The sequence below is a fragment of the Lepidochelys olivacea genome (assembly GCF_965140295.1).
Source record: "Lepidochelys olivacea isolate rLepOli2 genome assembly, chromosome: 24".
Classification (NCBI taxonomy): domain Eukaryota; kingdom Metazoa; phylum Chordata; order Testudines; family Cheloniidae; genus Lepidochelys; species Lepidochelys olivacea.
In genome coordinates, this window is record NC_140434.1 from 18,669,833 (window position 1) to 18,684,184 (window position 14,352).

Here is a 14,352-nt window from a genome sequence, read left to right on the forward strand (position 1 = left end):
CCCGCGATGCCCGCACTGCTTAGTTAGCCGATGCCCCTCATTCCCGACCCGCAGCCCCCCCCCCAGTTCCACCGGTGCCCCGCACTCCCGACCCGCAGCCCCCCCGGCTCCGCCGGTGCCCATCACTCCCGACCCGCAGCCCCCCCAGCTCCGCCGGTGCCCTGCACTGCCGACCCACAGCCCCCCCATCACTGGTGCCCCTTGTCACTGCGTCCCCGGGCGATGCTCTGGACCTGCTCCCCACGAAGCCAGGCAGGACTCTGGGGGAGTCTCCTCTCGGGGAGCAGCCTGTCTGCAGGACACACAGCTCACCCGGCTCCACCTTCCTGGGTCTGACCTCGGAGCCTTCAGCCTCCTCTGCCCCTCCCTGCGCGTCCCACAGCGAGTCCGCCCAGGCAGGGTCGTGGGGGGGCCAGAGGGTCCTGCCCCCCAACTCCGCAGTCAGACGGGACTCTCAGTCAGCCAGGAAAACAGAAGGTTTATTAGACGACAGGAACATGGTCTAACACAGAGCTTGTAGCTGCAGAGAACAGGACCCCTCAGCTGGGTCCATTTTGGGGGCAGTGAGCCAGACAACCACGTCTGCCCTTCACTCCACGTCTCCAGCCAGCCCCAAACTGAAACTCCCTCCAGCCCCCCCTCCTCTGGGCTTTGTCCCTTTCCCGGGCCAGGAGGGCACCGGATTCCTTTGTTCTCCAACCCTTCAGCTCTCACCTTGCAGGGGGGAAGGGCCCAGGCCATCAGTGGCCAGGAGACAGGGTGTCGGCCATTCTCTGTGTCCAGACCCCTGCACACACCTGCCCTCCAGGGCTCTGCAATGATCATACACCCTTACCCCACCCCCTAGAGACTTAAGAACTGCCTAGGGGAAACTGAGACACCCCCACACTATTCAGAGGAAACATTAAGAACAGTCCCACTTCGTCACATCTCTCCCCCCTTCGAGATCGAACTGAGTGGGGTCACTTTAGCCGGTGACCTGGGGAAGTTCGAACCCACCAATGTTCCCATGGATGCCCCAGCATCTCTCCCGTTCCTTGGTAGGAGTTACTCCAGGCCCTTCCAGTTTCACGCCCTCCCTTAGGTCGGGGGTGGTCGATAGCACTCACAGGCCACATGTGGGAAGGTTTATGCGGCCCATGCCCTTTGGCCACCCCAAAACCCCCGGGGGTCAAACTAGGATTGGGTCTTCTCCCAGTGCTCCAGTCTGGAGGCCTGCAATTCAGGCTCTCATGGTTAAGAGCCCCCATCTTGACCTTGGCCCCCCTCTGGAAAGGTCTCAAAGCCGCGTTTCCCTTGTCCCGGCCTCCCCCCGTCTGGCCGGGGTCACAGGACCTGCCGTGCTCCCAGGCTGCATCCCAGACTCCGGGCCAGTCACGGTGCTGCCTGGGGCCTGGATCCCCTGGCGTCCCGAGAGAGGGACATCGTGGGCCAGGTACGACAGCCGGCGGCGACACTTCCTCGACAAATTGGAGGATTGGGCCAAAAGAAATCTGATGAGGTTCAATAAGGATAAGTGCAGGGTCCTGCACTTGGGACGGAAGAACCCAATGCACAGCTACAGACTAGGGACCGAGTGGCTCGGCAGCAGTTCTGCGGAAAAGGACCTAGGGGTGACAGTGGACGAGAAGCTGGATATGAGTCAGCAGTGTGCCCTTGTTGCCAAGAAGGCCAATGGCATTTTGGGATGTATAAGTAGGGGCATTGCCAGCAGATCGAGGGATGTGATCGTTCCCCTCTATTCGACATTGGTGAGGCCTCATCTGGAGTACTGTGTCCAGTTTTGGGCCCCACACTTCAAGAAGGATGTGGATAAATTGGAGAGAGTCCAGCGAAGGGCAACAAAAATGATTAGGGAACTGGAACACATGAGTTATGAGGAGAGGCTGAGGGAACTGGGATTGTTTAGTCTGCAGAAGAGAAGAATGAGGGGGGATTTGATAGCTGCTTTCAACTACCTTAGAGGTGGTTCCAGAGAGGATGGTGTCACGGAGTCCCTGGGCGATGCTCTGGAACTGCTCCCCATGAAGCCAGGCAGGACTCTGGGGGAGTCTCCTTTCTGGGAGCTGCCTGTCTTCAGGACACACAGCTCACACGGCTTCCACCTTCCTGGGTCTGACCTCGGAGCATTCAGCCTCTTCTGCCCCTCCGTGCGCTTCCCACAGCAAGTCCGCTCAGGCGGGGTCCTGTGGAAGACAGAGGGTCCTGCCCCCCAACTCCGCAGTCAGACGGGACTCTCAGCCAGACAGTAAAACAGGTTTATTAGACGACAGGAACATGGTCTAACACAGAGCTTGCAGGTGCAGAGAACGGGACCCCTCAGCTGGGTCCATTTTGGGGGGCAGTGAGCCAGACAACCCCGTCTGCACTTCACTCCATGTCCCAGCCAGCCCCAAACTGAAACTCCCTCCAGCCCCCCCCCCCCCCCCGCTCCTCTGGGCTTTGTTCCTTTCCCGGGCCAGGAGGGCACCGGATTCCTTTGTTCTCCAACCCTTCAGCTCTCACCTTGCAGGGGGGAAGGGCCCAGGTCATCAGTTGCCAGGAAACAGGGTGTCGGCCATCCTCTGTGTCCAGACCCCTGCACACACCTGCCCTCTAGGGCTCTGCAATGATCATACACCCTTACCCCACCCCCTAGATACTTAAGAACTGCGTAGGGGAAACTGAGGCACCCCCACAATAATCGGAGGAAACATTAAGAACAGTCCCACTGCGTCACATCTCTCCCCCCTTCGAGATCGAACTGAGCGGGGTCACTTTAGCCGGTGACCTGGGGAAGTTCGAAGCCACCAATGTTCCCATGGATGCCCCAGCATCTCTCCTGTTCCTTGGTAGGAGTTACACCAGGCCCTTCCAGTTTCACGCCCTCCCTTAGGTCGGGGGTGGTCGATAGCACTCGCAGGCTGCATGTGGGAAGGTTTCTGCAGCCCATGCCCTTTGGCCACCCCAAAACCCCAGGGGGTCAAACTGGGATTGGGTCTTCTCCCAGAGCTCCAGTCTGGAGGGCTGCAATTCGGGCTCTCTTGGTTAAGGGCCCCCAGGAAACTCCACACAGACACATAGGTTGGGGTCAGGAGTGGGAGCCCGTCCACCTCCCCACCCATCTGGCTGACGGAGTCTGTGGCCTTGGGACCCAGCAAGGGAGCTAGACACCGGGGCTTTTCTGCAGGGTCCCCCTGGTTCAAATCACCAGCTTGCTCAAAGGCAGTGAGGTGGCATCCACACCCCCCCCCCTCCTTAACCGGGGCAGCAATTTAGTCTCGAGGTTCCCTGTGGAACTGGCCCCCCGGGATCTATCCCCACTCACCCCGGGGAGGTCCCCTAGGCCTCTCCGCTCCCCCATCGCCAGTTCATGCTGCTGCTGCTTCTGCAGCTCTTTCTCGGGCTCTCGCTGTCTCCCACGGTCCTCTTGCTCCCTCGGACTCAGCTCCAATCCTGTCCGTCTCCGATCCCCCGATGGGGAACCCGATCGTGAAGACCCCCGTCTGGTCGGGGACAGGAGTCTTGGGGTGCCTGGCTCCCACTCCAGCTGCTCCCAGATCCTGCTATAGCCCCATTTGGGTCAGGAATCTGTTCCTTAGAGCGGTCATCCTCCTCCAGCTGCTCGATTAACTCTGCTTTGGTGAACTTTCCAAGGCTCAACCCTCTCTTTCTGCACAGGGTTACAATGTCCTTCTTCAGGAGACGGGGACAGGCCATCACTCCGCTCCTCCCAAGTTGCTGCGGACTCACAGGCCCGTGTGTTCTCAGCTCCCCACGGTTTCCAGGGAGAACCCCTAGTGTGCCAGCCCTTCTCGAGGTCACCACCTCTTTGCCAGGGTCGAGCTGCATACTCCTCCGGCCCTTGGACTGCTCACTGCAGTCCCCAGGGGGACCCCATTACTGCACAGTCCTTCTTGCTGGTCACACACTCCCGGGGTTAACCGCCCCCCGAAACCGCTCCTCTCTGAGCCTTCAGCAGGCCTGGTCCTCGTCAATCCCCCTTCGTTTTACTGCTCCCCAGTCACTTACTGCAGGATGCTCTGTCCACAGGGTGCAGTACATCCCACCGCTGCCACCAGTTGTCATCCTGGGGCTCTGCAACAATCACACCCCATTATCCCACCACCTAGATAGTTAAGAAAGGCATAGGGGAAACTGAGGCACCCACACAGTATTTGGAGAAAACATTAAGAACGTTCTCACTTGGTCACACCCCAGCTCTGCCGGTGCCCCTCACTCCCGACCCACAGGCCACTTCTCACCAGTGCCCCTTGTCACAAAGTTTGGGGAAGTCAGGGCCCTGCACCCCCCACTTCCTGCGATTCACTGTGACTCTCAGCCAGCCAGTAACACAGAAGGTTGATTAGATGCAGGAACAGAGCTTGTAGGTACAGAGATCAGGACCCATCAGTCAGGTCCATCTTGGGGGGTGGGGAGCCAGATCTGGTTCTGGGCCTCCCTCCTGTCTTCCCAGCCAGCTTCAAACTGAAACCGCCTCCAGCCGTCTCACCCAGCTGCCCGCCTCCCCCCCTCCAGCCTTTGTCCAGCTTCCCAGGCAGAAGGTGTCACCTGGCCCCATCCCCCTCCTGGCTCAGGTGACAGGCTCAGGTATCGTCCCTCCAGCGAAGCCCCCCCTGAGATCCCACCAACGTCCAGTACCAACGCAGCCAGTCCCGGTAAAACTCCCCCGCACCATCCCCAGGTCAATCCTCCCAGCTCCGTCGCACCCCTCACTCCCGACCCGCAGCCCCCCAGCCCTGGGCTGCCGGCTGTGGTTTGCCTCGTGCTGCAGGCAGGGGGTGGGGGGGTATGGGGGGTCAGGATGTTTGGGGGGGGCAGGGGACAGAGATCAGGGAGCATCAAGCCTCGTCCCGCCCAGCCAACTGGCCCCTCGCGGGAGGGTATCGACCCCCCCTTCCCTGGCTCCAGAACTCGCTGGCTGGGGGCATTGGTCCCCCCCAGCTTGGCTCCCAGGGGGTGGGGCCTGGGTGAGTTTGCCAGTCTCAGCACCTGCCCCCCCCCAGGGGGGCGGAGCTGGGGCTGTTGCCATGGGAACAGCCAAGCTTGGCCGATGGGGGATTTGTAAAGCCAGAGGTGGCAGCTCTCTGCTGCGTATATGCAAATTAAATGCAAATATGCAAATTAGCCCAGGCAATTAATGGCATAAAATGACGTGCTTGGGCCAACCCAAAACGGGGGGGCGGGGTGATCTGGGGCTGGATTGACCCACCTGTGGGGGGATTGAAAGGTGAGTGAACTGACCCATCTGAGGGGGGATGGGGGGTGAGAGGTGGGAGTGGACTGACCCATCTGAGGGGGATGGGGGGGTGAGAGGTGGGAGTGGACTGACCCATCTGAGGGGGATGGGGGGTGAGAGGTGGGAGTGGACTGACCCATCTGAGGGGGATGGGGGGGTGAGAGGTGGGAGTGGACTGACCCATCTGAGGGGGATGGGGGGTGAGAGGTGGGAGTGGACTGACCCATCTGAGGGGGATGGGGGGGTGAGAGGTGGGAGTGGACTGACCCATCTGAGGGGGATGGGGGGTGAGAGGTGGGAGTGGACTGACCCATCTGAGGGGGATGGGGGGGTGAGAGGTGGGAGTGGACTGACCCATCAGAGTGCGGGGGGGGGCACAGAGGACCCAGCGCCGGAAGCTGTGATGCTCTATCATGGCCACCAGGTGGCTCCCTGCTCCCACCAGCTGAGCCCCCCCAGAGCGGAGAGGAAACCAACCCCCTGGCTCCCAGGCCCCCCTGCAGCCACCAGACCCCCCTCCCCTCCCAGGTCCGGGGAGAGAACCCAGGTGTCCTGGCAGAGTTCAATGCCTCACTTTCCCCGAGGAGCTGAGCCCCAGTGTGGACACGGGACACCCCCTTGACCTGCCTCAGGCTCCCGGTTCCCCCAAAAGAGCCACAGAACCTGCCCCCTACCACGGAGCCTTTCCAGCCCCAGCCCTGCAGAGCCCCGGGCGGGAGAGCAGGGGCTGCGGGTCGGGAGTGAGGGGCAGCGGAGGAGCTGGGGGGGCAGGGCTGGGGGAGCGGGGGGCTGCGGGTCGGGAGTGAGGGGCAGCGGAGGAGCTGGGGGGGCAGGGCTGGGGGAGCGGGGGGCTGCGGGTCGGGAGTGAGGGGCAGCGGAGGAGCTGGGGGGGCAGGGCTGGGGGAGCGGGGGGCTGCGGGTCGGGAGTGAGGGGCAGGGGCAGACTGGGTGGGGACACCCAGTATTTCCTGCTCTCAGGCGAGGCTGTTTCATTTCCATGAGAACCTAATTCACAGTGAGAAGAACCGGGACAGAGACGGCGACGGGGCGTGGGGGGCGGGGGACTGGCTGGCTCGGGGGGGCAGGGAATGGGGCCGGGGCCTGTCCCCTCTAGGGGGCTCTGGCCCGATCCCCAGGGCGGGGACTGGCTGGCTCGGGGGGGCAGGGAATGGGGCATGGGGCCTGTCCCCTCTGGGGGGCGCCGGCTCCCACCCGGCCGGGGTGGGGGGCTGGCTGACCTGCGCTTTGGGCCCCATATGCTCGCGGAGGTTGTAGGTTCTCAGCCCGTTTCCAGCAGGCGCGGGGCCGCCATTGTCGGGGGGGGGAGCCGAGTGCCCCCCACATCACCCCCACACCGTGTCCCTCATCAGTTACCCCCGGGGGGCACTGGGGGGATCTGCCAGAGCTGCCCCCTCTCCCTGCAGGGCTCAGCGGCAGAGATAGATCCCGCCCCTGTGTCCCCCCCCCGTCCCTGCCGCCCCCCCCCCCCAGGCGTGGGGCCTGCGGCCGCGAATGGAAAATCCCAGGCGCCAGGACAGGCCTCGGTGTAACCGGAGACTCCTGGGGGGGAGGGGGGGGGGTTGTGCCGGCTGCAGCAGCTGCAGGGGGCGGGTGTGGAGCTCGCGGCGGGGGGGGGGTGACCCTGAGAGTCCCAGTGTCCCTGAATCCCTGTTCTCTCCCACGGATAAACCAACACGGGCTGGGGGGCTGCGGGGCGGGAGTGAGGGGCACCGGCGGGGGGGGGGCTGGGCCAGCCTAGCAGGGGCTGCGGGTCGGGAGTGAGGGGCACCGGCGGGGGCGCCGGGGGGGCTGGGCCAGCCTAGCAGGGGCTGCGGGTCGGGAGTGAGGGGCACCGGCGGGGGGGCCGGGGGGGCTGGGCCAGCCTAGCAGGGGGCTGCGGGTCGGGAGTGAGGGGCACCGGCGGGGGGGGGGCTGGGCCAGCAGGGGCTGTGGGTCGGGAGTGAGGGGCACCGGCGGGGGGGGGGGGGGCTGGGCCAGCCTAGCAGGGGCTGCGGGTCGGGAGTGAGGGGCACCGGCGGGGGGGGGGCTGGGCCAGCCTAGCAGGGGGCTGCGGGTCGGGAGTGAGGGGCACCGGCGGGGGGGCTGGGCCAGCCTAGCAGGGGGTTGCGGGTCGGGAGTGAGGGGCACCGGCGGGGGGGCTGGGCCAGCCTAGCAGGGGGCTGCGGGTCGGGAGTGAGGGGCACCGGCGGGGGGGGGCTGGGCCAGCCTAGCAGGGGGTTGCGGGTCGGGAGTGAGGGGCACCGGCGGGGGGGCCGGGGGGGCTGGGCCAGCCTAGCAGGGGGCTGCGGGTCGGGAGTGAGGGGCACCGGCGGGGGGGCTGGGCCAGCCTAGCAGGGGGCTGCGGGTCGGGAGTGAGGGGCACCGGCGGGGGGGGGGCTGGGCCAGCCTAGCAGGGGGTTGCGGGTCGGGAGTGAGGGGCACCGGCGGGGGGGCTGGGCCAGCCTAGCAGGGGGTTGCGGGTCGGGAGTGAGGGGCACCGGCGGGGGGGCTGGGCCAGCCTAGCAGGGGGCTGCGGGTCGGGAGTGAGGGGCACCGGCGGGGGGGGGGCTGGGCCAGCCTAGCAGGGGGTTGCGGGTCGGGAGTGAGGGGCACCGGCGGTGGGGGGGGCTGGGCCAGCCTAGCAGGGGGCTGCGGGTCGGGAGTGAGGGGCACCGGCGGGGGGGGGGGCTGGGCCAGCCTAGCAGGGGGCTGCGGGTCGGGAGTGAGGGGCACCGGCGGGAGGGGGGGCTGGGCCAGCCTAGCAGGGGGTTGCGGGTCGGGAGTGAGGGGCACCGGAGGGGGGGGGGCTGGGCCAGCCTAGCAGGGGGCTGCGGGTCGGGAGTGAGGGGCACCGGCGGGGGGGCTGGGCCAGCCTAGCAGGGGGCTGCGGGTCGGGAGTGAGGGGCACCGGCGGGGGGGGGCTGGGCCAGCCTAGCAGGGGGTTGCGGGTCGGGAGTGAGGGGCACCGGCGGGGGGGCCGGGGGGGCTGGGCCAGCCTAGCAGGGGGCTGCGGGTCGGGAGTGAGGGGCACCGGCGGGGGGGCTGGGCCAGCCTAGCAGGGGGCTGCGGGTCGGGAGTGAGGGGCACCGGCGGGGGGGGGCTGGGCCAGCCTAGCAGGGGGTTGCGGGTCGGGAGTGAGGGGCACCGGCGGGGGGGCTGGGCCAGCCTAGCAGGGGGTTGCGGGTCGGGAGTGAGGGGCACCGGCGGGGGGGCTGGGCCAGCCTAGCAGGGGGCTGCGGGTCGGGAGTGAGGGGCACCGGCGGGGGGGGGGCTGGGCCAGCCTAGCAGGGGGTTGCGGGTCGGGAGTGAGGGGCACCGGCGGTGGGGGGGGCTGGGCCAGCCTAGCAGGGGGCTGCGGGTCGGGAGTGAGGGGCACCGGCGGGGGGGGGGGCTGGGCCAGCCTAGCAGGGGGCTGCGGGTCGGGAGTGAGGGGCACCGGCGGGAGGGGGGGCTGGGCCAGCCTAGCAGGGGGTTGCGGGTCGGGAGTGAGGGGCACCGGAGGGGGGGGGGCTGGGCCAGCCTAGCAGGGGGCTGCGGGTCGGGAGTGAGGGGCACCGGCGGGGGGGGGGGCTGGGCCAGCCTAGCAGGGGGCTGCGGGTGGGGAGTGAGGGGCACCGGCATAGCTGGCAGAAACTGATGCCAAAACCCATCCCCGCCCGTTCAATGAAGAAGATTCTTCTCACCAGAAATAACCCGCCCCCCCAGGGGACCCCCCCGCTCCGGGAGTTTCCCCTCCCACGCAGGGTCCCGTTGCCAGGAGATGAATCCCACTCACGTGCTCATCTCAGCCCCGCCTCCCTCTGCAGCGACTCCCTGGGATCCCCCCCCACCCTCCATCTAGGGCAGGTTGGAGAAAGAACCCAGGAGTCCTGGCTCCCAGCCCCCCCCCCCCCCGCTCTAACCACTAGACCCCACCCCCCTCCCAGACCTGGGGAGAGAACCCAGGAGTCCTGCCCCCAGTCTCCACCCTGCTCCCGGGGCAGGTCCAGCTGGGGGTACTGGGGCCCCGTTAAGCCCAGACAGACACGGGAGACCCCCCCCCACACAGAAGGGCTGGGAAGTTCCAGCCTCCCGGGGAAGAGAACCGGGCATTGGTCTACGTCCAGCTGTCAGTCAATGGCTGCCAGGGAAACCAGACATGACGTCAGCCTGGGGATGCCAGACAGAAATTGAAGCTATTCCAGGGAAGCCCCCTAATCCCCCCCTCCCCCGCCGGTGCCCCTCACTCCCGACCCGCAGCCCCCACCCACCCCCGCTCTGCTGGTGCCCCTCCCTCCCAACCCACAGCCCAACGAAGGGGTGAACTGGCGGGAGTGGGATGCTGACTCTGCCCTCCCCAGAGCAGGTCGCATCCCTCTGTCACGGAGTGTGGGGGAGTCAGGACCCTGCCCCCCCCCACTTCCTGCGATTCCCCAGGACTCTCCGCCGGCCACGAGAACAGAAGGTTTATTGGGCGACAGGAACAGTCCCAAACAGAGCTTGTGGGTACAACCAGGACCCCTCAATCACGTCCTTCTGGGGGGCAGGAAGCTTAGACCCCAGCCCTGGGGTTCCCTGTGTTCCTCCCCCCAACCCCAACCTGAAACCAACCCCCCCCAGCAGGCTCCTTCCTGCAGCCTCTGTTCACATTCCTGGGCAGAGGTGTCACCTCCCCCTCCCCCTCCTGGCTCAGGTGACAGGCTCTCAGGTCTCCCCTCCCCAGGGCACATTCCCAGGTCAACACCCCCCCCTCCCTGCTGCGTCCCATCTCTCCCCCCTTCGAGACTAAACGGAGCGGGGTCACTCTGACCAGTGACCTGGGGAAGTTCGGGGCCCCCTCTCCGGGACAGCGCGTCCGCTATCAGGTTGGCACTTCCCTTCACGTGGACCACGTCCATGTCGTAATCCTGCAGGAGCAGGCTCCATCTCAGGAGTTTGGCGTTGGCTCCTTTCATCTGGTGCAGCCAGGTCAGGGGAGAGTGGTCGGTGTAGACGGTGAAGTGTCGCCCGAAGAGATAGGGTTCTAGTTTCTTGAGGGCCCACACCATGGCCAGGCACTCCTTCTCGATGGCCGCGTAGTGTTGCTCCCGGGGTAGCAACTTCTTGCTCAGGTACACGATGGGGTGTCTCTCCCCCTTTTCATCCTCCTGCATTAACACCGCCCCCAGTCCCGTGTCTGAGGCGTCGGTGAACACCACAAAGGGCTTGTCAAAGTCTGGGTTTGCCAGAACTGGGCCACTGACCAGAGCCTCCTTCAGCGCCCGGAAAGCCACCTGGCACTGTTCAGTCCAGACCACCTTGTCTGGCTTCCCCTTCTTGCATAGCTCCGTGATGGGGGTGGCGATGGCGCTAAAGTGGGGCACAAATCTTCGGTAGTATCCTGCCATCCCAATAAAGGCTTGGACCTGCTTTTTGGTGTGGGGAGCGGGCCAGTCTCTGATCACCTCCACCTTGGCTGGTTCCAGCTTTAGGCGGCCGCTCCCCACCCGATGGCCCAGGTAAGATACTTCCGCCATCCCCACCTTGCACTTCTCCGCTTTTACAGTCAGCCCAGCCCCCTGGAGTCGGTCCAGCACTTGTCTAACCTGGGACACGTGGTCCTCCCAGGTCTGGCTAAAGACACAGATGTCATCAATATACGCCACGGCAAAACTCTCCATCCCCCTCAGGAGCTGGTCCACTAGGCGCTGGAAGGTGGCCGGCGCTCCCTTGAGGCCAAAAGGCAGGGTCAGGAACTCAGAGCCCCAGCGGGGTGATAAAGGCCGATTTCAGCCAGGCATCTGCATCCAGCGGCACTTGCCAGTAGCCCTTTGTAAGGTCCATGGTGGTGAGGGACCGAGCTCCTCCCAGCTTGTCTAGGAGCTCGTCTGGCCTGGGCATGGGGTAGGCATCCGATACAGTGATGGCATTGAGCTTCCGATAGTCCACACAGAACCGGACCGACCCGTCCTTTTTGGGGACCAGCACCACCGGCGAGGCCCAAGGGCTGGCCGATGGCTGGATCACCCCCAAAGCCAGCATGTCCCGGACCTCTCTTTCCAGGTCCTGAGCAGTTTTCCCTGTGACTCGGAAGGGGGAGCATCTTATCGGCGGGTGCGACCCCGTCTGCACCCGGTGGACAGTCAGATTAGGGCGTCCAGGCTGGTGGGAAAACAGCTGTCGGTACGGATGCAGCTCCCCTCTGCCTGCACAGCTCCACCGGGTCGCTCTTAAGGTGCTTATGGTTCATCTTCCCACTGGCCACTCGCAGGCCTGTGCTCGCAGCTTCCCCCCGTGTCCAGGAGGAACCCCTAGTGCCAGCCCCTCTCCAGGTCACCACCTCTCTCCCAGGGTCGAGCCACAGGCTCCTCCGCCCCTGGGCCCGCTCACCGCAGTCCTCAGGGGGACCCCGTTACTGTAACAGTCCTTCTCGCTGGTCACACACTCCCAGGGGTTAACGGCCCCCAGAAACTGCTCCTCTCTGAGCCTTCAGCAGGCCTGGTCCCCGTCAATCCCCCTTCGTGTTACTGCTCCCCACTCACTTACTGCAGGAAGCGCCGTTCACGGGGTGCAGTACATCCCACCGCTCCCACCAGTTGTCACGGAGTGTGGGGGAGTCCGGGCCCTGCCCCCCAGTTCCTGGGATTCAGCAGGACTCTCCGCAGCCAGTAAAACAGAAGGTTTATTGGACAACAGGAACAGTCCCAAACAGAGCTTGTGGGTACAACCAGGACCCCTCAGTGAAGTCCTACTGGGGGGCAGGGAGCTTAGACCCCAGCCCTGGGGATCCCTCCGTTTCCCCAGCCAGCTCCAAACTCAACCCCCCCACCCCCTGCCGTCTCACACCGCCTCCCCCAGTTCCTCCTTCAGCCTTTGTCCAGTGTCCCGGGCAAAGGTGTCACCTGGCCCCAACCCCCTCCTGGGCTCCGGTTACAGGCTCAGGTATCGTCCCTCAAGGAAAGTCTCCCCACCCCAATGCAGACATCCCCAGGTCAGTCTGCCCCCCTCCCTGCTGCGTCACACCCTCCCACAGCCCCTCCTCCCTTCGAGAAGCCTCCCCCATTCCATCTCCCACCCCCTCTGTCATCCCCAATGTGCCTCCTCTGGCCCCATGGACCCCTCCCCCCACAGCTGGCAGCCCCCTCCCCTCAGGGGTGCCACTCCCCTGGAGTCATTCAGCTCTCAGCCTCCCTGGGTGGGGAGGGCGGGGGAGGCAGCCTGGCTGGGCCCTGGTCTGAGACCTGGCAAACTCAACTCATCCATGGGGCTTCCGGGTGGAGTCCCCACACCCTAGGGCCCCTCTTGGGGGAGGGGCAGAAGTGTGGGGTCCCCTCCTCAGATGGTGAGGCTCGGGGGGCGGTGAAGGGGATGGGGGGCACTGAAGGGGATGGCAGGGAGCCTCCTGCATGGGGCTGAGGTTTTCCTGGGAGCAGGAGGAGTCTTCATGTGTTTGGGGGGCTGACTTGTTGGGGACCTGGGCGTGGTGGAGGGGCTGGCCCCTAAGGGGCTTGGGGGGCTGGCCCCGTGGGGGGAGGGGGGCTGGAGGGGCTATGGGAGGCTGTCCCCTTGGGGGGTGGGAACTGCTTCATGCCATCTCTGCCGGGGGGGCGAGATCCTGATGGCGCATTTAGCTGTGGCTGCAGCGAGGAGGGAGCAGCCAGGCCGGGGGGGGGGAGGGGGCTGGTGCCAGGGGCTCTCCCCACAAGAGGTTAAATCACCGGGGCACCCAGGCCCCTGTGTCTCCCCCACCTCAAGCCGTGAAGGGTTAAATGTGTCCCAAAGACCGTGGCTTCCAGACAGACCCCCCACCCCCACCCCACAGCAGCCCCAGGGAATGGGGCAGGGGGCCTGGCCAGCTCCCGACGGGGCAGAGACCCCCCGACCCCCCCGCTCACAGGTGCCCAGCGGAGAGACCAAGGGCAGCGCAGGGCATGGGGGCCGTGGGCCGCCCGGCGGGGAAGGTGGGGAGGGGTCGGGAAATGCTCGGAGGGTTTGGGGGTCAGGGGAGAGGGGCCGTGGCTTTCCCTGTCCTGTCCCGGGAGGAGCTGTCCCTTCAGCACCACGGGCCAGGCCCAGACAGACAGACAGACAGACAGACATGCGGAAGATGCGAGGTGTGAAATGGACACAGTTAAACTGCAAAAGGCTGCGGGTCGGGAGTGAGGGGCACCGGCAGAGCTGGGGGGGACAGGGCTGGGCTGGCAGGGGGCTGCGGGTCGGGAGTGAGGGGCACCGGCAGAGCTGGGGGGGAGGGGGGAGCCCAGGGCTGGGCTGGCAGGGGGCTGCGGGTCGGGAGTGAGGGGCACCGGCAGAGCTGGGGGGGACAGGGCTGGGCTGGCAGGGGGCTGCGGGTCGGGAGTGAGGGGCACCGGCAGAGCTGGGGGGGAGGGGGGAGCCCAGGGCTGGGCTGGCAGGGGGCTGCGGGTCGGGAGTGAGGGGCACCGGCAGAGCTGGGGGGGACAGGGCTGGGCTGGCAGGGGGCTGCGGGTCGGGAGTGAGGGGCACCGGCGGAGCTGGGGGGGACGGGGGAGGGTGCCAGGCCTGGGACCAGGCCGGTTGTGGGGCCGGGGAGACCGGGCTGTGGTGCAGGTTTCCCGTCAAGGGATCGGGGCCGGGGGGGGGTGTGGACAGCTGCTGCTGATAACTCCTCCCTGCGCCCCCCATCCTGTGGGGACCCCGACCCCACTCGACTGGGCACAGGGACTCAGAGGGGCGTGTGGGGGGGAGCCGGGGGGGAGCTCCCTGGTCCCTCCCCCATCAATGCGGTCACCCTTGCTACCGTGGTAACCCTTCCTCCGTTGCCATGGCAACACTGGGTGGCCACCTCGCCGTTGCCCGGCTGCGCCGTTGCCATGGAGATGCGGACGAGGGATGCTGCAGCGGGGAGCGTGACACGGACCGGGAATCCCCCTCCCCCCACTGTCTCTGGTGCGGCGCTGGGGGCGGGGGGGGGGGCTGGCGCCATCCCCGGGATATATCCCCCCTCGGCGGGAGATGGCAGCAGCGGAGATGAAGAAGCCCTGATAATTATTACAGACGCTTCCCACCGCCCTTTACCCCAACTAAGGGTGTTCACTCTGGTCCCTACCGACGGCCGCCCATGTCTGCTCTGTCCGTGATTCCCGTTGGTTCTTATCCTCCCATCCCGGGCGTCA